This window comes from Silene latifolia, chromosome Y (assembly GCF_048544455.1).
Source record: "Silene latifolia isolate original U9 population chromosome Y, ASM4854445v1, whole genome shotgun sequence".
NCBI classification, from domain to species: Eukaryota; Viridiplantae; Streptophyta; class Magnoliopsida; order Caryophyllales; family Caryophyllaceae; genus Silene; species Silene latifolia.
The window spans coordinates 239792362-239818615 of NC_133538.1; the positions used below are offsets into that span (position 1 = coordinate 239792362).

The 26254-nt window shown below is 37.4% G+C and overlaps 2 non-coding genes across 2 annotated transcripts; both read right to left on the reverse strand.

Moving 5' to 3' along the window:
- Window positions 1-2139: 2139 nt before the first annotated feature.
- On the reverse strand, window positions 2140-2246 carry LOC141635075 (small nucleolar RNA R71). The gene has a single exon (XR_012539781.1). It is a non-coding gene; the product is annotated as a small nucleolar RNA R71 (small nucleolar RNA).
- A 704-nt stretch (window positions 2247-2950) lies between these two features.
- On the reverse strand, window positions 2951-3023 carry TRNAE-CUC (transfer RNA glutamic acid (anticodon CUC)). Its single transcript has one exon. It is a non-coding gene; the product is annotated as a tRNA-Glu (tRNA).
- Between the last annotated feature and the right edge of the window lie 23231 nt (window positions 3024-26254).

Here is a 26254-nt window from a genome sequence, read left to right on the forward strand (position 1 = left end):
CTTTTTCCTATCATTTTATACACCAAGTTCACTAAGCTAAACAAGGCCAAATATTGGACTAAGTATGTGAAGATTGCTTGAGTTTTGCATGGAGAAATTTATGAATCAATATGTGTAATGCAAATGATGCCAACAATCAAGTCAAAGCCCAATGATCAAGTCCAAGTCAAGATGGAAAGCTTAGGATTCCAACATGCATGGGATACTTTTTGGAGGCTCTAAAGATGATAGATGAGGCATTTACCCGGGTGATTAAGGTGCATTAAAGTATAAACTTTGGATTCCTCAAGCAATTAAGAGAGAAATTAAAAGAAATTACCGGGAAACACACGACCCCGATCGGGGTGGGGTGGCCTCGATCGGGGTTACATGTCCCTTGGTGATTTACGTTTCACCCTCCTCTCCTATAAATAGGAGAGGTATTCCTAGGTTTTGGGCATCTCATTTTACATCCAAGTTTACTACAATAAGCCTCAAGCATTATAAGTTTTCTCTCATTAGTTTTCATTTTAATTTATAAGTTGTTAAGCATTCCTTAGTTAATCTTTCAACATTTAGTACTTCAAGATATTCTCAAGCATTTGATATTCAAGCTTTTGGTTATTTGTTATTTGTTCTTCCATACAAGTCCTCCCTTATAAGGTATTTCTTATTGCAAGTTTGTAATTTAGATCATTATTTTAGTTACGACATAGTTATTTTAATCAAGCATTTCATTCTACATTAGCATTAATCCCTTCACATGTTATATCATCTAATTTGCATAAATCAAACAATCATGTTTAACATTTCTCATAATTTAGTTTACATTTTACATCTTAGTATGAGTAGCTAAATTTCCTAAACTAAAGGCTAGGGGAGCCATGCAAAATCAAACATATAATATGATTGAATAAATTTAATAATAATATTGTTCAATTGTTTCCATCACATGTTTTCTTTGTTACACTTAATCTTTGATTATCGGTCGTAGTCGTAGATTAAATTTGTTCATTCGCACTAAAGTCGAGAGGCACGGAATTGAATTAGACTAAGCATGTGTGGTAGGACGACCTAGTCATGGACGAGAGTTTTTCTAGGACCCGGTCTATACTTGATACAAATGCCGTAAGGTGGGTATCTTTAAGCCTAAACAATTGACAAGATTATTAGTATCAAGTTTATCATGTTCATACGTTTACCTTTGCATGAGTGACCCGAACCCTTTAGACTATCTCTTATCATATTATTTACATTGCATTTTTATAAATCACCAACCAAACAAACCAAACCCAAATCGTAATCGACCTTGATAAAAATCTACCCATAGCAATTCACGACGTAATTCCCGTTTCCTTGTGTTCGACCCCTATTACTACATTTATTTGTGTCTAGGGAAATTATCTTTTCATAGGTACGTGATAAACCTATCAAATTTTGGCGCCGTTGCCGGGGAAACGGTTTTATTGCTTATTGAATTGTCGATTTTTATCTTGTTTTCTTTGTCTTGGGGAACACTTGTTCCTTGAGACCGTTACTTATCACTTCTCTAGAAATTGTTGTCTTATGCCCAGGTCCTCTCGTAGTGGAGAATTGCTTTCACCGGATTCCGATCCTGAGAAATCATTTAGGAGAAGACGACGTTTTTGGAAGGAAGTGAAAGAAGCCACTTCTCCCGTACAAGTTGAAAGTGCTAGAAAGTCTTACTTAAATGATCTAGAGGTTCTTGAAGAGGAGGAGGTTTCTTGTTCATCAACTCCACCACCACCACCATCTACTACCAAAAAGATGGTGAAACTTTTCGATCACTCAAAGCCCACCGCAGCCATGCTTCCGGCCGGAATCACAACCACTCAAATCACCGCGCCGGACTTCGAGATCAAACTGGATTTCATTAGCCTTGTGGAGAGGAAGCAATTTGGGGGATGTCCTTTGGAGGATCCCAATTTGCATGTGCAAAACTTTTGTGACTATTGCTCCATGATCCGGCAAACGGGCGTCACTCAAGCCTAAATAAGGGAAATACTTTTCCCTTTCTCTTTGAAGGATAAGGCCAAGCTTTGGATCAATAGCCTTGACCGCACCGCCATGGGAATCACCAATTGGGAGATTTTGGCTCTTGCTTTTTATCAAAAGTTTTTTCCACCGGAGAAAACTCAAACTTTGAGGAGCCAAATTACCGGATTCCGTCAACAAACTCTTGAGAGCTTATATGAGGCTTGGGAGAGGTACAAAGAGCTTCAAAGACAATGCCCACATCATGGGCTAGATGATTGGTTTCTAGCAATAACATTCTACAATGGATGTTGTGCCGAGTCCCGAAGGATTCTTGATTCCGCCAACAATGGGTGGTTTGATCACATTGACATCGACCTTGCTCATGCCATGATCGAATCTATGGCGGTTCATGATGCCCAATATGTCAATTCCCGAGTTGTGCCATCTAAAGGTAAAGAAGAATCCTCTAATAACTCTGTTTTGCTAGCTGAAATTGCTTTGCTCCAACAACAATTGGCGGAAAGGGATGCTAGACATTCCATTCAACAAGTCAATGCCATGTCTTCAACAAGCCAAATCGTTGTGTGTGACGGTTGCGGAGGTGCGGGTCACTATGCCGCTCATTGCCAAGATCCCATTGAAGAGATAAATGCCTTTCTAGCTTTAAGACAAAATGCACAAAAGGCTTATCCACCGGGTACATTCTCAAACACATATAACCCGAATTCAAGATTTCACCCGAATATGTCTTATAGAAGCAACAATGTGCTAAATCCTCAACCACAACCCCCACCACAACAAAATGCCTATGTCCCTCAACAACAAAAATATATCCCTCCACCGGAGTATCAAAATCAACAAAGGCCCCCACAAAACAATTTCCAACAAAATCAACCTCCACCACAAAATGCCCAACAAAATAACCAAGAGGGAGGTAAGTTTGAGGGCTTGATAATCCGTATGCAATCCCTGGTTCCATTGCCGGGACATGAACCCGGGTCTCTCGGGCGAGAGTCGAGTATCCTAACCAACTAGACTACAATGGAATTGTTGGCTCAAATCCAAAAGAATAAGCAAGCTCAAAATGCCGCAATCAAAATGTTGGAGCAACAAATGAATTGGCCTCATCTAGCTCTTCAAGGAAATCGGGTCAACTACCCCCTCAAGGTGAGCAACCACATGCTACCCTTAATTCTATCTCTGTAACACCCCCATTTATTCGGGAGCCTTTAGCTAGACATTCCCAAATAAATAGGACTGTTACCACCTCGGTTTCCCGAGGTAGTAGATAACAAAGTCCAACTCACCAAAGTACTTTAAATAAAAACTTTAATGATTACATATATTTTACAATTTTAATCAAGTAAAACTTAATATAAAAATAAATACAACTCGTAGCGGAAATAAATCAAGTGATATAATTATTCTATGCGATCTAGACTTCATCTACGGTTCCAAGTTTGGCTCTCATCCCAATGCTCCCAAGTCAGCTAATCTTTGGTACCTGTCAAATCTGCTCCCCATAAAACGGTTCACCGCATTTGTTCACGAATACACAGTCAACCGCGAGGTTTAGTAGGAATAAAAATAAACAACAACAACATACAATTATCAATCCAATTCAATTCACTTTTATTGCACAACCCCCTGACAACGTGCTCCTTTTCTTTACTTAGCACAACTCCCTTAACAACGTGCTCACATTACTTTGGTACCCCTCCCTTAACAACGTACCGCAATATGTAATAGTACCCCTCCCTCACAACGTACATATTACCATCACCCCAGTGTACAAACTCCCTCAACAACGTACAACTGACTGTCGCACAGCTTTTTATAATAACCATATTCCAATCAACGATAACAATTCAATTCACCTCATCAATATAACCGACACAAATCAACATAAGTCACCCTTCCAACCATTACGATATTATCGACCTTGATAAAAATCTACCCATAGCAATTCACGACGTAATTCCCGTTTTCTTGTGTTCGACCCCTATTACTACATTAATTTGTTTCTAGGCAAATTATGTTTGCATAGGTACGCGATAAACCTAACAAATTTTGGCACCATTGAGAAAGTCAAAGAAGTGGAGGATGCTCCTCCAAATAAAGATGTTGAAGCAAAGATTCCGGAAAAATTCAAGGTGCCATTTCCTCATAGATTGGCAAAGCATCAAAAGAATTCCCAATTCGGTAAATTCATGAAAGTTGTGAAGAATCTACAGGTAACCGTTCCTTTTACCGAATCAATCACTCAACTTCCATCTTACACTAAGTTCATGAAAGACATTTTAACTAAGAATAGGACTTTTGATGAGGTTGAAACAATAGCTCTCACCGCCGAGGTGAGTGCCCTTTTGCAAAACAAGTCCCCTCCTAAGTTAAAAGATCCCGGTAGCTTTTCTATTCCATGCACAATTGGCACCTACCAAATTGATAAAGCTTTATGCGATTTAGGTGCTAGTGTGAGTGTAATACCTTACTCTATTTGTGCTAAACTTAGTATGGGAGTCTTAAAATGCACTAGTGTCACATTGCAAATGGCGGACCGTTCTATAAAACGCCCTTTGGGAGTTTTGGAGGATGTTCCCGTTAAGGTTGGTATGTTTTTCATTCCGGTTGATTTTATTGTTCTTGACATGGCCGAAGATTCCCAAATCCTAATCATTTTGGGAAGACCATTTCTACACACCGCGGGTGCGTTGATTGATGTCAAGAACGGTAAAATTACATTGGAAGTGGGTGACGATAAGGTCACATATAATTTGAATAGTGCCATGAAGAGTCCTATGATAGAAGAGTCTTGTTATTCTATTGACATTTTGGATGTTGTTGACATTGTTATAGAAGACTCTACACCTCGATCTTTGTCTAAAGATCCCTTGGAGGCACTCTTGGTTTTAGAATCATTTGCAGGTGACGATGAGATTGGAAATGAGGAGATTGATGCTTTTGAGCAAGAATTGGATGGAGAGGAGCTATCATTGGAGGAGAGCTCACACTTTATAGGCTTGGTTGCTACACCTCAAGATGTTGAGGTACAAAAACCCGAGCTTAAACCCCTTCCTTCCAATTTGAGGTATGCTTTTCTAGATGATGAGAGGATGTGTCCGGTAATCGTTAGTGCTAAATTAGATGAGAGTCCATTGGCTAAATTGCTTCATGTCTTAAGATCTCACATGAAAGCCATTGGATATAAACTTGAAGATTTAAAAGGTATAAGTCCCGAATTTTGCATGCACCGAATCAATCTTGAGGAAGATCATAAACTTTGTGTCCAAGGTCAAAGACGACTAAATCCTAACATGCAAGAAGTGGTCAAAAAGGAAGTGCTTAAATTGTTATATGCGGAAATTATCTATGCGATTTCCGATTCTAAATGGGTGAGTCCGGTCCAAGTGGTTCCTAAGAAAGGAGTAACCACCGTAGTAAAAAATGATAAAAATGAGTTAATTCCAACTAGAATTGTGACGGGTTGGAGAATGTGCATTGACTATAGGAGGCTAAATCTAGCCACTAAGAAAGACCACTACCCATTACCTTTTATTGACCAAATATTGGAAAGGTTGGCATGTCACAAATACTTTTGCTACCTAGATGGTTATTCCGGGTTCTTTCAAATACCCATTCACCCGGATGACCAAGAGAATACCACGTTTACATGTCCCTATGGTACATTTGCCTACCGTAGAATGCCTTTTGGTCTTTATAATGCCCCCGCCACTTTCCAACGTTGCAAGATAAGCATCTTTTCCGACTACATTGAGTCTATCATGGAGGTGTTTATGGGTGATTTTAGTGTATATGGTTCTTCTTTTTATGCTTGTTTGACTAACTTATCCAAAGTTTTGAAGCGTTGTGAAGAAGTTGATTTGGTGTTGAATTGGGAAAAGTGCCACTTCATGGTGAATGAAGGAGTGGTGCTTGGTCATATTGTTTCGGAAAGAGGAATTGAATTGGACCGTGCTAAGGTCCAAGTTATTGAGCAACTACCCCTACCGGTAAATGTGAAGAGCGTAAGGAGTTTCTTAGGCCATGCGGGTTTCTATCGCCGTTTTATTAAAGATTTTTCTAAGATTGCCAAACCCCTTACGGAGCTTCTTTTAAAAGATGCTCCCTTTGTTTTTACTAATGATTGTCTTGAGTCTTTTAATAGGATTAAGAAGGCTTTGATTTCGCACCTATCATCCAATCACCGGATTGGAACTTGCCATTCGAGATGATGTGCGATGCAAGTGACTATGCGGTAGGTGCGATGCTAGGACAAAGAAAGGACAAGGTTCTCCATGCTATCTACTACGCTAGAAAAACCTTGGATGCGGCTCAAATCAATTATGCCACGACGAAGAAAGAGCTACTTGTCATTGTCTATGCCTTAGACAAATTCCGCTCTTACTTGATTGGTTCCAAAGTCATTATTCATACCGATCATACCGCATTGAAGCATATCCTAGCCAAACAAGAAGCTAAGCCAAGGTTGATAAGATGGATCTTGCTCTTGCAAGAATTTGATCTTGAGATTAAAGACAAGAAGGGGGCCGAAAATGATGTTGCTGATCACTTATCCTGTTTGAAGTTCAAGGATGGAGGTATTGAGTTACCTATTGATGATTCCTTCGCCGATGATGTTCTAATGATGTTGGAAGCCAATACTCCTTGGTATGCTGACATAGCCAACTACCTAGTTGGAAGAGAATTGCGACCCAACCTTTCATATCAATAAAGGAAGAAGTTCTTACATGATGCCAAGTTCTTCCTATGGGATGATCCACATTTGTTCAAACATTGCTCCAATGGGCTATTCCGGAGATGTATCCCATAATGGGATGTGAAAGGGGTGCTAGAAGGATGCCATTCTTCTCCTTATGGTGGTCATCATGGACCATCCAAGACCGTTACGAAGGTGTTGCAATCCGGCTTCTATTGGTCAACTATGTTCCAAGATGCCAAAAATTTCGTGATGGCTTGTGATGCTTGCCAAAGGACGGGTTCCATATCAAGAAGACACGAGATGCCTCTAAATGGAATCTTGGAAGTAGAGGTGTTCGATGTTTGGGGCATAGATTATCAAGGACCCTCTCCTTCCCCAAAAGGGAATCGGTATATTTTGGTTGTCGTTGATTATGTCTCTAAATGGATAGAGGCAATTGCTACTCCTACCAATGATGCTCGCAACGTGATTAAATTGTTCAAGAAGATCATATTCCCGAGGTTCGGTGTTCCAAGAGCAATCATTAGTGATCGTGGTATTCACTTCGGTGAGAAACAACTTGATACTTTGTTGGAAAAATATGGAGTCTATCATAGAAAAGGCTTGGCTTATCATCCACAAACTAGTGACCAAGTGGAGGTTTCCAACCTTGAGATCAAGTCAATACTTGAGAAAGTTGTTGCCAAATCACGAAAGGATTGGAGTATGAAGCTCGATGATACCTTATGGGCCTACCGTACCGCGTTTAAGACACCTATTGGTACCTCACCGTATAGGTTGGTCTATAGAAAGGCGTGCCATCTTCCCGTTGAGATGGAACACAAGGCTTTTTGGGCAATTAAGTAGCTTAAAATGGACCCGAAGTTGAGTGGAGAGAAGCGGTTGTTGCAACTCAATGAACTCGATGAATTCCGCTTGCAAGCTTACGAGAGCTCCCGTCTCTACAAGGAGAGAACAAAGAGATGACATGATAAGAAGATCTTGAAGAAGGAATTTCAAATTGGTGATAAGGTCTTGCTATTCAATTCCCGATACAAGCAATTTCCGGGAAAGTTAAGATCACGGTGGACCGGTCCGTATACCGTCACAAATGTCAACAAGTTCGGTTCCGTTGAAGTGATGACCACCAAGGGCGAAAAATTCAAGGCAAATGGTCATCGTTTGAAGCTCTACCATGAGAATGTGATCGTTGGTGTGATAGAGGAAATGACCGTTCAACTTCTACCAAAGAAAGCTTAAACCGACTCAAGCTTTTTCGTCGTGCGGGACGTTAAACCAGCGCTTCTTGGGAGGCAACCCAAGCTTTTACTGTTTTTATTTATTTCTATTTTTAATTTTCTGCAATTTAATTGTTTTTCGTAGATTAGTAATAAAATACTCGACTTAACGATATTTTTTTTGTGATTTCTAGGTTAAAATGAAGAAAGGAGAAATTGGAGTGCACTTGACACGCAACCCCATGCAAAAACCCGGTTCGGGGACGTGGTTTTCGAAAACAAAGAAAATAAATCACCCCCATAGGCGAGGAAGTCAAAAAGCGGATTTGCGTCAACCCCGATCGGGGTTGGTGGTCCCGATTGGGTCGTGGTTCTGTAGCTATTTGGCGTTATTAGACGGGTGTGTAAAACAAAAAAAAGCTTTTCTATCATTCTCATTCGTACCCGACGGTACTCCCTCTTCCTTTTCTCCATCATTTTCTTCATTTTTCTACCTAAAATCACAAGGAAACTTCAAGTTCTTCATTGATTTACAAGCTTTATTCATCCATTAACATCAAATTGGTAAGATCTCTTCTCTTTTCTCTTTAAATTCATCTATTGCAATCAATTAATTGGATTATGCAAACCCTAAATCAATTTGGCGGAATTCGATTTTGTGCTGTTTGGTACTATTATGCCTATTAGGATGAATTTTGGTTTGCCTTAAGATGAATTTTGTCTTAAAATTTCAGAAATATGGCACCAAGAAAAGCTCCTTCACAGGGTACTTCTAAGAGAAGGAGAGGTGAGGCGGAGCCTTCAAATGCAGCGGCGGATGTCCAAATGGAGGAAGTCCCACAATGGCATGACCCGGAATATCCGAATGTGATCTTCAATTCACAAGCTCAATACAACAATTGGGTTATGTTGAGAAGGAAAGGTATGGAACCAACGAAATTCATTAACCAAGCATCTTTAAACAATATTGAAACAGAGAAAAATGTTAAAGCTTTGTTGAAAAATCTTGGCATGAAATCTTGTTATACCAAGAATTATAAGACCTTCCCCGAACTCACCCTTGAGTTCTTGAGCTCTTTCGAGTTTCATAGGTCTAGGAAACCCGGTTTCATTGTTTTTGTTACCTTTCGCTTATTTAATGAAGATCATAAGTTGGACTTAGCGGATTTCGCCGCTATCTTTGATTTGCCTCACAAAGACTTACTGACTGAATCACCCGTTGATTATAACCCCGTTTTAACTTGGGATGCCATTTCTCACTTGACTTTTCCGGGTTGGGATCATACACCACATCAATTTATTCATTATCCCGACATAAGGATTTGGCAAAGGTTTATGGGATGGACCTTTTTTGCTAGAAATGAACCTCACTCGGTGAGGAAGATTGAGTTAGAAATCTTGGGTGCTTTCTTGAATGTTAATGGTGATGAGAAGTGGGGAATCAATATCCCCTACCACTTTGCGGTCCACTTGACCAAATAAACTAACACCGAAAATAGTTGCATTGTCTTAGGTGGTTTGGTCACTAAAATTGCTCACCATTTGTGTAGGTTTAACCAAGAGACTACCGGTTTGAGACCATTGCTTGAGTCTAGGTCTAAGGGAGTTGGTCTTGATTATGAATATTTTCTTTCTTCTAATTGGTTTAAAGATGCTCATCCCAACATGATTTGGAAGATAGGTAGGCAAGACTCCATTCGTCTACCCGAGGAAAAGAACGAATTAAAGGCTTTGGTTCACACTAAGCCTCGTCGTGGAAGTGACCCCTTTGTTAGACCGACCTACCATTTAGCTCTTAGAGGTGAGTCAACTACCACCGTTGAGAGACATGTGGAAGGTCAATCCTCCCAAGCACGTCACTCCACCTCTAGCATTGAGTCACCATCTAGCATAGAAATGATGAATATGATGCGGGAAATGAACTTAGGTGTTAATCAAATTCGTGATGACCAACGACTTGCATTACATCCTATTTATGATCGTTTTGCTAGGCACGGAGTTATCCAACCCGAGGGGCCACACCCTTCATTCTATACTTATCCTCCGGGTGGATTTCCTCCTCCATCTCCTATTCCCCCTTCCCCTCCTCACAATGATGCAGGTACATTTGCTCAATATGAACCCGGCCCGGACTTTTTTGGTTCAGATTATGGGGTTGAGGCATTGCAAGGAGGCTATGGAGGATATGGTGGCTATGGTGGGATTAGTAGTTATGGTGATGGTCTTGGTAGTGGCCAAGATATTGGTGAGTATGTCACTCCTCTTCAAGGGGATGACTCAAGTGGAAGTGGCCAACAAGGAGAATCAAGTGGTAGTGGCAAGAAGAAGAAGAAAGGGAGGAAGGGGTTCAATTTTTGGCCCTTTTCTTAGTTTATTGATGAAGAAATCCCCCGAAATTATGCTAGCTTGGGGGGGAGGCTAGCAAGTTGAGTAAGTTTTTAATTGCTTTGCATATTAGTTTAGATCTTGCAACCCATTAAACATAACCTCTAGTCCTTGTTTTGTGCTTTGAGCCATTTTTATGGTTTGATTGGGTGATTTGGATAGTTGGCACATTGAGGACAATGTGATATTTAGCTTGGGGGGATTACATTTGCGTAAAGTGTAGTTTGCATGTAGTGTAGCAAATTTGAAAATTTTTGAGAGAAATTTTTGCTTTGTGCTTGCTTGTTGCCTACTTTCCTCTTTGCTTACCCTATTAATAGCTTGTTTCTAATGATTTATTCTTTAATGATGGGATATTAGCTACATGAGGATGTCTTGACATAGTAGGTGGGAGATGGAGAATGAATCTAATAGGCTTGAGCTTGACTTTTGGCAAGCTATAAAATTGATAAGGTAGAACCCCCTTTAAGGCCATTTCATCTTTATTTGGTCTCACTTAGGTGAGTGTAGGCGTCTCCTTATAATGTGTGTTACATCAAAACGCACAAGTATGGTTCTCTTGTCATCTCTTGGTAAGCACGCATTCATTTGTTTTAGCATTTTGGAGCCATTCACATGATATTTTAGCCTTTTTGACCCCTTCACAAAATTTATCCTTAGCTACATCATTGAAATTTCCTACCCTTGTTGAGCTAGTAGCTTAGTTGGATAGTGTTTGGGTGCTCATTGGGATATGTTTGGTTATTTGAAGTCACGTGAGCTTGGTCTTAATGCTTAAAAAAAAAGAAATGAAAAAAATTGAAAAAATTGGAAAATGGTAGAAAATGAAAAAATGAAGAAAGAAAAAAAATGAATGAATGAGAAAAAGCATGAAAAAAAGAAGTATGCATTGAAAAGGAAAAAAAAAAAGAAAAAGAAGAAGAAGAAGAAAAGATATGAGAAATTCTCAAGCATTATTCATTATATTTTGGAGAAATTTCTTATGGTTTGAATTGCAAAATTGGGTTAGAATTAGGATTGAGCATCGTTGCATTTTGGTAGTTGCTAGCTTGACTTAGCTCCACATTACCATAACTCTTTTGTTCCCCCTTCTTACCGATGTTTATTTGCCTTCTTCCTACCCATTTGGCTTCCTTATCATGCTTACATTTGATTGTCTTTGCTTGCTAGTTTTGACATGTTTACCATATTAGATTGCGGGCACATTGTTATAAGTTGAGGATAGTTGAGTGTTCATTCACAAAAATTGTCCTTTCACATATAAAAGAGTTTGAGTGTCCCGTGAGAGTCCATAAGTCAAAAGATCATGCAAGAGCTTAAAGGTTCATTCAAAGTTTTCTATGCTACGCCGTCGTGTAAATCTCATCCATGTCTTGCTTTATTCCTTCCCCATGTTGTTTCGGGTTTTTAAATCATTATGCTTAGCTTGTTTAGGATATAGCAATTGATGGGATTTGGTTTCTTGCTTGAGGACAAGCAAGGGTTTAGCTTGGGGGAGTTTGATATGTTCATTTTATATACACTTTTACCACTCATTTTAGCTCAGTTTCTATTGATTATTATACTTTAATTAGTGTATTTTTGAGCTAATATCGTGTTCTAGGTGTATGGTTGTGTTTGTTATATTTTTGTAGGAATCTAAGCATTTGAAGGCTTTTTCCTATCATTTTATACACCAAGTTCACTAAGCTAAACAAGGCCAAATATTGGACTAAGTGTGTGAAGATTTCTTGAGTTTTGCATGGAGAAATTTATGGATCAATATGTATAGTGAAAATGATGCCAACAATAAAGTCAAAGCCCAATGATCAAGTCCAAGTCAAGATGGAAAGCTTAGGATTCCAACATGCATGGGATACTTTTTGGAGGCTCTAAAGATGATAGATGAGGCATTTACCCGGGTGATTAAGGTGCATTAAAGTATAAACTTTGGATTCCTCAAGCAATTAAAAGAGGAATTAAGGGAAATTACCCGATCGGGGTTACATGTCCCTTGGTGATTTACGTTTCACCCTCCTCTCCTATAAATAGGAGAGGGATTCCTAGGTTTTGGGCATGTCATTTTACGTCCAAGTTTACTACAATAAGCCTCAAGCATTAAAAGTTTTCTCTCATTAGTTTTCATTTTAGTTTATAAGTTGGTAAGCATTCCTTAGTTAATCTTTCAACATTTTGTACTTCAAGATATTCTCAAGCATTTGATATTCAAGCTTTTGTTTATTTGTTATTTGTTCTTCCATACAAGTCCTCCCTTATAAGGTATTTCTTATTGCAAGATTGTAATTTACATCATTATTTTAGTTACGACATAGTTATTTTAATCTAGCATTTCATTCTACATTAGCATTAATCCCTACACATGTTATATCATCTAATTTACATAAATCAAACAATAATGTTTAACATTTCTCATAATTTAGTTTACATTTTACATCTTAGTATGAATAGCTAAATTTCCTAGTCTAAAGGCTAGGGGAGCCATGCAAAATCAAACATATAATATGATTAAATAAAGTTCATAATAATATTGTTCAATTGTTTCCATCAAATGTTTGCTTTGTTACGCTTAATCTTTGATTATCGGCCGTAGTCGTAGATTAAATTTGTTCATTCGTTCTAAAGTCGAGAGGCACGGAATTGAATTAGACTAAGCATGTGTGGTAGGACGACCTAGTCATGGACGAGAGTTTTTCTAAGACCCGGTCTATGGTTGATACTAATGCCGTAAGGTGGATATGTTTAAGCCTAAACAGATGACAAGATTATTAGTATCAAGTTTATCATGTTCATACGTTTACCTTTGCATGTGTGAGCCGAACCCTTTAGACTATCTCTTATCATATTATTTACATTGCATTTTTATAAATCACCAACCAAACTAACCAAACCCAAATCATAATCGACCTTGATAAAAATCTACCCATAGCAATTCACGACGTAATTCCCGTTTCCTTGTGTTCGACCCCTATTACTACATTAATTTGTGTCTACAGAAATTATCTTTGCATAGGTACGCGATAAACCTATCAGATTGGTATGGGATGAACCTCGAGGACGAAGTTCCTTTTAAGGGGGAAATACTATAACAACCACCCAGTTAGGGACCCGTTGGCTGACCTATTGACCAAGGGAGAGCCTTAGCAAGGGAGACGGGAGAGATTAGATGATCAATGTAACTCGATACTCGACTTAGCAGAGGCCACTCGGCCGAGTATCTGAGGTACTCGACCGAGGCGTCATACTCGGCCGAGTATGTCTATACACGCCCTAGTACCTCGTCTGACAGCGCGTTAATATAATTCGCGAAGACTTAAAACATAAATCATTTTCGACGGTTCCTTTTATCATTCCTAAACCTAATCTCTATCTCTCCCAATTCTTTCATCTCACTCTACATATCTTGGGTAGCCTTGAGCACTAATCTGGGGAGGGAAACGGCCTATACATGAAGTCATCGAGTCGGGTTGTCACTGCCGTCGGCATCGGTTTGTGTCTCAAGGTAAGTTTGCGAAAAATTGTTATCTTTTAATAGATCTTGAATAGCGTAGTGATAGGGTGCGGTTGTTACTTGTAGGTTTTCCCTACTCAGTCAGTTGTGTAATTAACTTGAGATTGTTGTGATTAATTGATTTATTAATATGCTGCATTGGATTGATATTGGTTGAGTAATATTGTAATTGGAATTGTTGTGATGAGACCATGTTCAGGAGATGGTTCCAACCCCATGTTCGCCTCTTGTGGCTCTCGTCACATGGGGAATGTGCACATTAATGATCTGGGTGCATTCGATGCGATGAGCGGAGCTTTGGTAGAAATGGTTGTGGTCCCCCCATTGGCAGAAAGGGTTACCTGTTGCGATGGGTAATCTTGCAGGACTACATACTTTACCAATTATCGCTATCTATCATGGTTTACGGTCACAAAAATACGCATATCACTAGACATATTAATCCTACATCAGATATCACACCAAAATTCAAGCATATGAAACTTTCAATTAAGATTACTAGCATTTGCATTCTCAAGTATATAAACTGATTGATAATCCAATTCACCATACAATTCATAAGATCAATCAATTGCAAAACAATTTCCAATATACTCCTATATCCCATGGCCTTAGGCCCTTCACACCATCACACAATACTTACCTCACTCTGTATCCTGCAACAAAGTTAGCAATATTCATTATAAGGCAAATAATTGACCCTTAAGGATTAATACAATTTCATTTTAATTACCCCACTCTTAATTTTCTCTCAAGGTAACCGGTTCAAAATTGAAACGGCCAGAAGTTTGGTGTGAGGGAGCCCCTTACTCATCCCAAGCCTAAGGGGGCTCCTAACAGTTTCTACCCGAGATTCATTTTTTTAGACACATCCTATATTCATTTTTGTTCATTAGTCTTAGGCATGAGGAACATTCTCTCTGATACTACTTTGTAACACCCCCATTTATCGAAGAGCCTTAAGTAGGCATTCCTAGATAAAAAAAGTTGTTACCGTCTCGGATTGCCCGAGGTAGTGAATAACAAAGTAAAGCAACCCACAGTACTTTAAATAAGTAAATGTTTAACGACCTTATTAAAATTTATTTATCATAGAATTAAATACAATCTCATAGCGGAAATAAAATAAGTGAAGTATCTAAATAACTGTCTAAGTGAGCTAGACTTCTACACCACTACTAAAATACGTCGGTATAGTGACGGTTGACAAGGCTGTCGCCATCCTATCAAAAATAAAACCAACAGGTTCTAACTAATCCAGCCGAGGCAAGTCGGGTATCGTATCCACAGGGAGGCGGTCACTATCTACTCGTTATTCTAGTCTGTCTACGGTCACAATTTAGGGGTTTGAGTGGATTTCTAAACTAATGAACGATATTAAAAAGCAATGATAGATAAAGGAGATTAAATAAATAGAGAGAAATATGCCAGGATGTCGGTTTACCATGATAGATGCACAAGTCAGTTAAAGGTAGGTCAGTCGGTCTGATGTGAGAAGGGTAAAGGAAAGGTCCTTCCGGTCCGCTGTCCGCCCTAAAATACAACTAGCTTAGCTTCCACCCTTACTAGTGTAGTCTATTGCTCATAACAAGTCTATTCATTTCAATATTCCGATCTAGGTCTTAACATAACCAGATTAACTAATTCAGTTTCATGCATTCAACCAAACGATTATAGTTATATTGCTAATGAAACAATTCTCACATTAAATCTCCTAAACCAACTATCACATCATCGTTTTACTACCATGGTTCCCCAAATCCTAGCATTGAGGGATTAGCTAAGCATAACAAATAAAACAAGAATGAGAAATAAGGCAAGGATAAGCATGATGAAGAAATAAGCAAAAGAGAATTAATATAAAAGAGAGAAGAAAGGTTACAAATAATTAGATCCGGAAAAGAGAGCAGCAGTAACGTCTGATTAATGCTGAATGAAAGATAGATAAAACCTAATTATGACTCTCCTTATATAGGAAAGATACCTATTAAACCTAAAAATACAACTTAAAATATCTAAAAATAAGTTTTACGCGAGAGAACCTCACGGCAGACACAAAGTGCTCGATCGAGGACTTTAGAACTCCTCGATCGAGTAACTCCCAGAAAAAACCTCTAGATCAAGGACTTTAGGTACTCGATCGAACACTATCAAAAAGGCACCATTCGATCGAGGACATTAAGTACTCGATCGAGTAATTTCCAGCGCACAATTTCTGCTTCGCGCACTGAACTTCAAACGGCCGCCATTTCTTCGTTACTTGGGCAAACAGAGCATTTCCGGTGGCGTTGGAAAGCTAAGAGGACAAGATTTCATCTCCAGTTGTAATCACTTGAAAATAAGTTTTAGAACTCGAGATATGGCACTTTAAAGTAGGCACTAGCAATATGAAGCTCTTCCTTTGCTCGCCTAGCTTCCTTACTTCTATGCGCATCTCAAAATAGTAGTCTCCAAGCTCCGACTCAACTCATATACTAAATGCATGCATAGAGACATGTATTAAGCTTGATTTCGCTTCTCTTTAGTTCATTCCTGCATATAAGACAAGAGAAACCAAAGTAGACAATTCGGGGACATTTGTAGCTAAACACAACTAAATATGTTGGAGTTAGTGTCCTCCACAATAGTGCGTTTACTTAATAAATCTCATTAAAGGAATATCATCATATATTTAATTATTTGATCCTCGTCAGTTGATTAACGTAAATCGATAACGGTTGACTGACTAGAGTTTGACGTTATTGTCGTGAGACGGCGGTGATCAACAGACCCCTTTCGGTCACACCTAAAGGAACGAACCCCAATTGACAACTAATTAATTGTATGAAATACAATTTATTTAGTCCCTTAATTTGTAGACTAAAAGGTTAGTTGCTTATTTTAGAGAGATTTCGAGTTGCGAACTCGAGGCACGATAGTTATTATTTAATTATGCGATAATTGAATAATAAATTGTGGGAGACGGGTTTTAGTTAATTAATTGTTAATTCACTAAAATTATACTAATTGATTAATTTGATTAATATTAGTACGTAAATAATATGTGTAGCGGTACACGTATATTTACGGAGTGATTTGGACGAAATTAATTGGAAGCATTTAAACATGAAACGATGTTTAATTAAAATTTACACGTATTTGTGCGACAAATATAAGAACCAAAATGGACCTGTAAATGGGACATTGGACCGTGTAAATGGAGTGTAATGTATGATCATGATCACTACACTTTGCTTATTTTTCTTTCATAATTGTCATGTGATCATTATGTGTGTCATAATGTGCTGGACAATAAAATAATGAAAATGAATCCTACACTCCACTACTACACTCCACCCGCCACTTCCTCCTATATACTCCAAGTTCTGTTCATTTTTACACTACTTGACTTGTACACTATTTTGCATGTGAATAAAACTTGTTGGTATTTCTCTCTAAAAATTATTATACATTATTTACTAAGAAGTTAGTAATCAAAATATTATTACTAAGAATGTTAGTAATATTACAAATATTATCAAGGGTAAGTTATACAAATATCTAGTTAATATTTGTAAGATTATTTGGGTGTTTTGTTCTTGGGTGCAACTTGAAGGAGACTTTCTTTTTGAAAGTTTTTCAAGGAGTATCATCCATTTCTTTTTAGCTCAAGAACATACTAGATAGGTGATCTAGTTTGTGCCCATATTACCAAAAAATCAATGTAAGGAAATTGTTTTTCCTTAACTTTTATTTTATGCTTTTATATTTGCATGCATGTTACATAGATCACGAAAATGATAAATTATGAGATAATTTAATTTTTATTAGAGAGTCTAATATGGATCTATGATCTTTCAAGTGGTATCAGAGCTTAGACTTGTAATTTGCTTGTTCATTTTAAGCATATTAATAAATTATGAGATAATTTATAAAAACTCAAAAAATGTGTTAGAAGAGGTTTTAGCACGAAATTTTTGGGGCATGCACACCTACTGATCTCAAAAGATTTGTGGTTAAGTTTGGTGATTTATGAAGTTATTTTGCTATATTTAATGATTTTTGGTAGAAAACCGAGTCAAAATGCCGTAATTTAGTTAAAGATTGACTAAAAATAGTTAAAAGTTGATTCGGGCCATGGAATTTTTATGGTATTTCATGCATGTTTTCTACTGATTGTATGCAAAAGGTTGAAGGTTGGTTTGAATTTTTTGCATGTTTATTAATTTTATGAGATACAAGTCGATAAAAGTTAAATAAATTAATCATAATTTCGAAACAATTGATTCTGCCCAAGATAAATTTATGTACATTTGAAAATGTTATTTAAAAGTTAAATGTAAAATTTAAAATGTGATTTCACCTTGTTTTGATGTTTAATGGTTTTAGTGGTTAAAAACCGATAAATATCGATCTTTTTCATAAATTTTATCCGGATTTTTGGGGCAATTTTTCTGACATTTTGGTGTTCTTGGGAGTGTTCCAGAATACTCAAAAATTTTGTTTCAATTTTTTGGGTAATATTTCAATTATTTTGGATTTTTACTTAAAAATTATAATTTTATCGATTAAATTAACAAAATATCACCAAATCATACTAATTATTCATCATAAAATTAGTGAGGACTAATTTTGAGGTTCAAAACAGTTTGGACAATTAGTTTGGACTTAAATGAGATTTAAGAGTTGATTATTGATTTTTACATGTTAAAAATCGATTAAATCCACAAAACCCGAGATGGATACCAACGATTGATAGATAGGGCGATTTTGGCATCATCTTACAACATTTTAAGTATATTTATTTAAGTTGAATGAATGATTGTCATTCATTTAAAGTATTTATCTTGTTGTACCTAGTATGGCCTAGTTTATTTTAATCGTTATTACCCGAAATGAATGGGAATAACGATTTGTTTGTAATTTAAATACGATCTCCTATCGTCGGTTTGTAATTAATTAATAGTTTTATTTATTTTATTAATTAATTTATAATAGGAATAGCTATGTAATTCAATTGTAATAGTTATTCTTACCGGCGTTTCCAAAAGACGGATTACATCAAGACGGAGTCTATTTTTGGAAGGTGTTCCAAATTCCACAAGAAGGAGCCACTTATGAAATGAAGAGGCAAGGGACCAAGGAGTTGGTTTCCGAAATGTAATAGTATAGTTTTTTATTAACTAGGTGGCCATACTAGGATTTATTCATATGCTTACTTGTTTGCTTGTTTTTATTTTCGCGCATGCCAAAATCGCCATTCACATGCATTTTATCTTCGCGATTGTCAATTCACGTCAATTACATTCACCAACTTAGTTTACTTATAGGGAATTTATGACTAAATTGTCAAGATCTCTCACATAACTAAAATTGAGATTAGCCTTACCAATTAGTAACACCTATGAATCTCTTGTTCATTAGAGCCACGCTCGCCCAAGCGGGGTGTTCTCTTTTTACCTTGAGTAAGTAGGGTGGTAAGCGGTTTTCACACGTCAAAATTGGTTGGACTCAACGGGATATAAGATGGACTTGTGTTCCGGGGCTAGTAGATGGATTTAAGGAAATTCGTCGACCAAGAGTTCTAGAGGTAGAATTAGTCAACGTGATTTACCGAATTTACACAATTATGGGATGTTTCGCCCAAGCGATGCTCATTTTTGTTTAATATTTGGGTCTTGGAATCATTTATATAATTTAATGGGAGATCATTATATAAATGTTAAAACTTGTTAAAGATGTTTCCCAAGTAAAATTAAAACATTGAATGATAATTTTTCCTATTTTTCGTTCATTCTCATAAATGTATGACATCGCGCACTACATCCTCCTTTCTCTATTTATTGTTATACTTGTTTCATTCTTTCATAGAAAGCGGTTTCTTTGAAGGAATTAATGATTGGTAACATGATTTACCAATTCACCTACATAAGCTTACAACGATTTTTGCGGTTACTATACAACTTAATTAACGTCCATACATATTAAAAAGGGGTTTCATGTTGCAAACTCATATTACGAGTTTAAAAGGAAGTCACATTTTATCAAGAGTGTCTTGATTTCAAAAGTGACACATCCGTCATGATGATGACATATTAGTTTTAATTACTCAAGAGTAATTTAAATGTTTGCGAAAAGAGTTTTCAAAAACACAAAGAATACTCCAATATGATACCGTCAAATCGCTCAATTCGAGAAAGGCAAAATCGATTGTTTATGCAGTAAAGAGTTTAAGCATATGATAACAATTGAGCAGTTAGGTAGTCCAATTTCGCAAGAAATTGAGATTTTGATACATGTTGCACTCACTTTATAGTAATTCACTCTTACTAATCACAAATGACATGAAGAGAGGTCTTCATGAAATTCATTTTTGCTTGATTTAAGCAAAGAGGAATGTGAAAGTGAGTGGGAGTTAAGAAGAATCAACCCTGGATGTATGCGATAGGACACAGTTGAAGGAGACATCTACTCAAAGGATAGGCTAGTTCCACTATCTTGGTATGAGATACCAAGTATGGGTCATTTCTTTGTAAAGAAGTTTACATGAATTGACAAAACGTAAGACGTCTAGCATAGGACATTTTTGTATCGAAATGGTGCTAGAGTAGCAATTATTTCGATAAGGACAAATGTACCTAAATTTTGTTTTAAAAGAATGTAATTATCTATGTTTATACATAGAAGGCATCACTCATGTGATTTAAAACAAAATGTTGTACCTACTCCTATGATAACTTGGTGGTTGGTTTAGAACACTTAAGTTAGAGGAATTTTACATTCTTCACGAAAACTAAATGTTATACTATCCTGTAGATTTTAAAGTATCTTATTTGGTGAACCCAATTGATCAAACCTCAAGTAAATTCGTTTCAAACGAGTAAACGAAAAGCACATTGAACAACCATTTGATTATGAGTCGTATGGTATGTGTGCATGTATTATGTTTTTCTTTTGCAGAAAAAAAACACAATAGTGAGGTGATTCACCATATACATACCATGCTTAAGGTCGATAGTTGGTTATATATATATATACTTCGTTACTTTTACCGTAATGTTAAGTAGATATGAAAACCTCATATCTATTTAATAAGACATAGAAGTGATTTTTGAAACGTGGAATATTTTCAAAATGAAGTAGTAAACCAAAAGCACGTCAAGATCAAGATGTTGATCGGAAGTTTCAAAGTAATGACTTTGAAGATCAAATGGGTAATATCAAGTAATGACCTTGATAATCACTAAGAAGATTGTGAACCAGTTCACATAATACCTTCTCCTTGGGACACCATAGAGTATGGTGTAGTCAAGTATATAAACCGAATTTTATGAGATATAGTTTGAGGTTTTTCGCAATTTTTGTAAGCTATTTTCCCACTAAAAGTTTAAAACCCGACTATAATAGCCTAAATGACTCCATATGAGATATGGATAGGGAGAGTCCCTAACTTGTCTTTTTATACATTTGGGACCATAAATGTTTATGTTCAGAACCAATTTATGTATTTGTGAGGGTTATCCAAAATTGAACCACTTGGTTTTTACTCCTCCAAAACGAGAACAAAGAGTTTGTGGCTCATAATACTGTCTTTCCGGAAAGATTTTCATTTTCTGGAAGACAGAGTGGGAGAAATTTTGAACTTACGGAAGTCCAAGACCCACAAACTGAATATAATGCAAGAAGACGTTCTTTATTGTGGCTCAGTGGTTATAAGCAGAGTGGTTATAAGGAGATAATTTTGCGATAATATTGTGTTACTTTTCAAAAGTGACGAATCTTAAACCCTCATCAAAGGCTTTTCTATAATATGAACTCTATGTGATGGCATCTCACCATGAAATTCAAATTGTCTCCTTGCACACGATGCGATAAGGAAGGAAACACGAGATGTTTTCGAGACTTGATTTAAGGTGAATAATTTGGTTGGTTACCTTGATCTTGTCGTAAAGGTTACATAAGATGTTTAAAATTTGGGCTTGTTATAAAGAGTTTGTGACAACCCAAATGCCTTTATCAATTCGTATGTTCTTAGCAATATAGCTTCTCATGAGGATGAGATTCGCTAAATGAATAACGAAACTTTCTCCTTGGGAGAAGTTTTGTTGATCTTGTCAATGCTAAGAAGCCAAGCATGCTTGAAAGATCCCTTTTGTGATCTTATATACTTTAAAGAGTTGGAACCTTGGGTTAAATCATGTCATTAATCATAATGGTATTACTCGAGTTGTCGAGGTACCATGATGATACATGGAGTTTAGTGGGAGATAAAGTGAGTTTCTTAGTCTAAATATGTGCTTGACATATTAGTGACTATAAATGTAGCTAAGGTGATGTTTCTTAGTCTAAATATGTGTTTGACATATTAGTAACTAGGAATATTCTCGGGTGAATATTTGAGAGTAGCATGGCGCATCTTAAATATCCGGATCTAATGAGATAGATCTCCATGGTTACTAGCATCTTAGTCAAGAGACTTATGTGATAAGACTCTTGACTCGTTCAAATTGTTGAACGCAAATATGATGTCTTTTGCTTCCGCTGCAGGATCTATTAAATATGCTAAAAGCTGCTCTCGTCGGGACTTATCATATTGAGAATATGAGAAGTCATTACCAATCATTTCCTAGTGAGTGTCACTAGATGATTATCAAGAGCAACCTTGAGTACTTGAGAAGCACTGAGGATTTACTCTTGTAGTTTGGAGGAATCTATGAATTTCGTGTACAAGGATTACACGGAAACATTCATATGCTTATAAGATGTTATGGGCCTCGTTAAAGAATGGTTAGCATGTAAGAGTGCTATGTGCATAACAAATAATATGTATAAGAAGTTATACATATGTGTATAAGAAGTTATACATGTATAAAGCAAACATGTATGAGGAGTCATACATAAAAGATGTCATATGAAGGATGTGTATGTGTAAGTGTTATACGTACAAATCATGAACGAAAGCTAAGTACATTACAACATCCGATGTTGTAAGAGAGATAGTTGATAACCGGAATTTAATGGGACTAGAGTAGTTCTGTTAGCCGAATATCGTATCCCAAGAGACTGTGAAAACAGTGGGAGTGTTTGACTGGCTTTAGAACCAGAGTCTAAAAACTTGTTTAGACATAGAAAGCCTCTATGTGATGAAAATATTGCATAGAACAAAGGAAAATAGCAATGGAAATTAGAGTGATACAACTGTTGCTAATCCTCTAACCAAAGTCGTTGGCATAAGGTAGACATGATGGTTATTTCATCTCAATGTGATTGAGCAGTATACCTTAATTGCTGAAGACCGTTATGTAAATATTGGATAGAGTATTGATATTTTCATAAGTAATGATCGCATTCATTGTAGTTTGATTGAAAACATGAATACCTTGTTTATCTGAATAAGTTGTGGAGACAATGTTGAAAACTATTCAAGTGAACAAGATGAACATTGTATTTTGTCCCTAGTCACTTAATGAGGTGACGTCTTAGAGTGACTAGATTTTATGTCGATTGATGGTTGTTCAACACCATGAGGTCATAAGTGATGACTAGTCAATTACATAGGCAGAGTGTGTGACACTTTGCTGGACAGTGACCATTTAGAGAGTCCCTAAGTTCTCTTATAGACGTCGGTTGCTCCTAGCATCGGAATCATTGACAAAAGAATATATTACCTCTTCCGTGCTAAGAACATTCCCTGACCCAGCTTCCTTCTCGTTCCCCTCCTTTGTGGGTTCTATCCCGTATATTGCAGCCTCTAGAGCGTCCAGCTCGGCTTTCCAAATGGGGGATTCACCATAACCATTGTCTTCTTCAAAATCGTCATCCGAAAAGGACCTAGATGAGATATCATTGCTCTCTGTGGCCAATATGTTCGATCGAGCAAAGATAGTACTCGATTTAGAACTCCCCTCCTGAATTGTACTCGATCGAACAAAGAGCTCTGCTCGATCGAGGTCTTCCTCATAACAGTTGTTCGATCGAGTGGATAATTCTGCTCGATCGAACACTTCCTCATATAATCCACTCGATCGAGCATTGTAACTAATTCGATCGAGTGTTTGTTGTTGTACAGTGCAGAAGTCTTCGTATGATGCTTCGTTTCCAGGTCGATCTTCGTACTCCAAGTCATACAAATCATTATCGTCGATAGGCAACTTAGGTCCTTCATAGGAAAGACCACTTTCGGTGTAGGTAGCGTAAATCTTCTCTGCGTGCCTAAAGTTCGTCTCAGCAGCTAACTGAGCTATATGAGACTCAAGCTCATTAATTTGAGCTTCCATAAATCTATCATCTTCTTGCAATTGAAGTACAACCGCCTTCACCAAAGACTTCAATTCAGCAATCTCTTCTTTCTGTTTATCAAGAGGAGGAGCTTGTTGTTACGGTGGCCAAACGAATGAAGGCTTTTGATAGCCTCGTTGCTGAAGTAGATGTGGCGGCACAATATGCAAAGGATTGACTAGCTTGTCTATGCTGCCTAAACGCATAGACTTCTTCGTTCCCTCTCAAGCAAATAACAGCATTGTGCCCAGCAGCACCACATCTCTCATAGTAGACTACATGTTGTGCCATAAGATGGAACATAGGTGGAATATCAAAGGTAATCAAGCCTTCCCTTTGATAATCTTTTACCTAGATCTGCCTAGGTAGGACATGTAGGACCTATCAAAACAGCACTAAAGGAAAAAGATAAGAACTGCCTCAAGTAATAAATCCCTTGAGGTTAAAGACAGTCAAAAATAAAACAATCAAATAAAATAGTTGCCTCCCCGGCAATGGCGTCAAAATTTGATACCGTCGTTTTAGTACCAAAAATAAATACCCAAAACAACTAATAGAAGTTAGTGGAAGTAGGGTGGATCTCCACAGGGAGGCGGTCACTATCTACTCGCTATTCTTGTCTCTCTACGGTTACAATTCGAGGGTTTGAGTTGATTTCTAAACTAATGAACGATATTAAAAAGCAAGGATAGAGAAAGGAGATAAACTAAAATGAGAGAAATATGCCAGGATGTCGGTTTACCATGATAGATGCACAAGTCAGCTAAAGGTAGGTCAGTCGGTCTGATGTGAGCAGGATAAAGGAAAGGTCCTTCCGGTCCGCTATCCACCCTAAAATACAACTAGCTTAGCTTCTACCCTCACTAGTGTAGTCTATTGCTCATAAATTCATTCCAATCTTCCGATCTAGGTCTGAACTTAACCAGATTAACTAATTCAGTTGCATGCATTTAACCAAACGATTATCGTTATATTGCTAATGAAACAATTCTCACATTAAATCTCCTAAACCAACTATCGCATCATCGTTTTACTGCCATGGTTCCCCTAATAGCAGCATTAAGGGATTAGCTAGCATAAAAAATAAAACAAGAATGAGAAATAAGGCAAGGATAAGCATGATGAAGAAATAAGCAAAAGAGAATTAATATAAAAGAGAAAAGAAAGGTTACAAAGAATTACATCCAGAAAACAGAGCAACAGTAAAGTCTGATTAATGCTGAATGAAAGATATATAAAACCTAATTATGCCTCTTCTTATATAGAGGAGATACCTAGTAAACCTAAAAATACAACTTAAAATATCTAAAAATAAGATTACGCGACAGTACCTCACGGCAGACACAAAGTGCTCGATCAGGGACTTTAGAACTCCTCGATCGAGTAACTCCTAGCAAAAACCTCTCGATCAAGGACTTTAGGTACTCGATTGAACACTATAAAAAAGGCACCATTCTATCGAGGTCATTAGGTACTCGATCGAGTACTTTCCAGCGCACAATTCGATAGAGAAAGGAGTTGTTTTTATTTTAGTCTTTTTCTTAGTTTAAGGGACATCTGTTCCTTAAACTCTTCACATATTCTACTTGTAGTTTCCTCTTATGCGCAGGTCACACGGTGGTGAATTGAGACCATTAGATCCTGAGATCGAAAGGACTTTGCGTGAGTTGAGACGATCATCTAGAATATTGCCGATAGAGGAAGAGCTGAGTACTCTGTCGAGTTACTACGAGAACGAGCTTTTTGAGGAGGATCCACCTTCATCTCCTATTTCTACTTCTTCAGCCGAGACCGTTACATCTCCAGATATGGCTGAAGAAGCAAGTATAGCCAGTCACTCCGAGCCAAAAGCCGAAAATCTCTATAAGGGATTCGCATTGCCAGCCGGGACGAAAAGGAAATTCGAACCAAAATCGTCTTACATTAACTTGGTTGAGAGAAACCAATTTGGGGGAGCTGCAAATGAAGATGATGCTAAACATATGGAGACATTCATTGACTACTATTATTCCATACCCCCACTAGCATGTGTGGCCCAGGACCAGGTAAAGGAGACGATTTTCATATTCTCGCTTCGTGATGCTGCAAGAGAATGGTACCGAGATCTGGATCGAGCTGCTAATGGGATTACTGACTGGAATTCGCTGGCCTTAGCATTCTATAAGAAATATTTCTCTGCATCAAAGACCA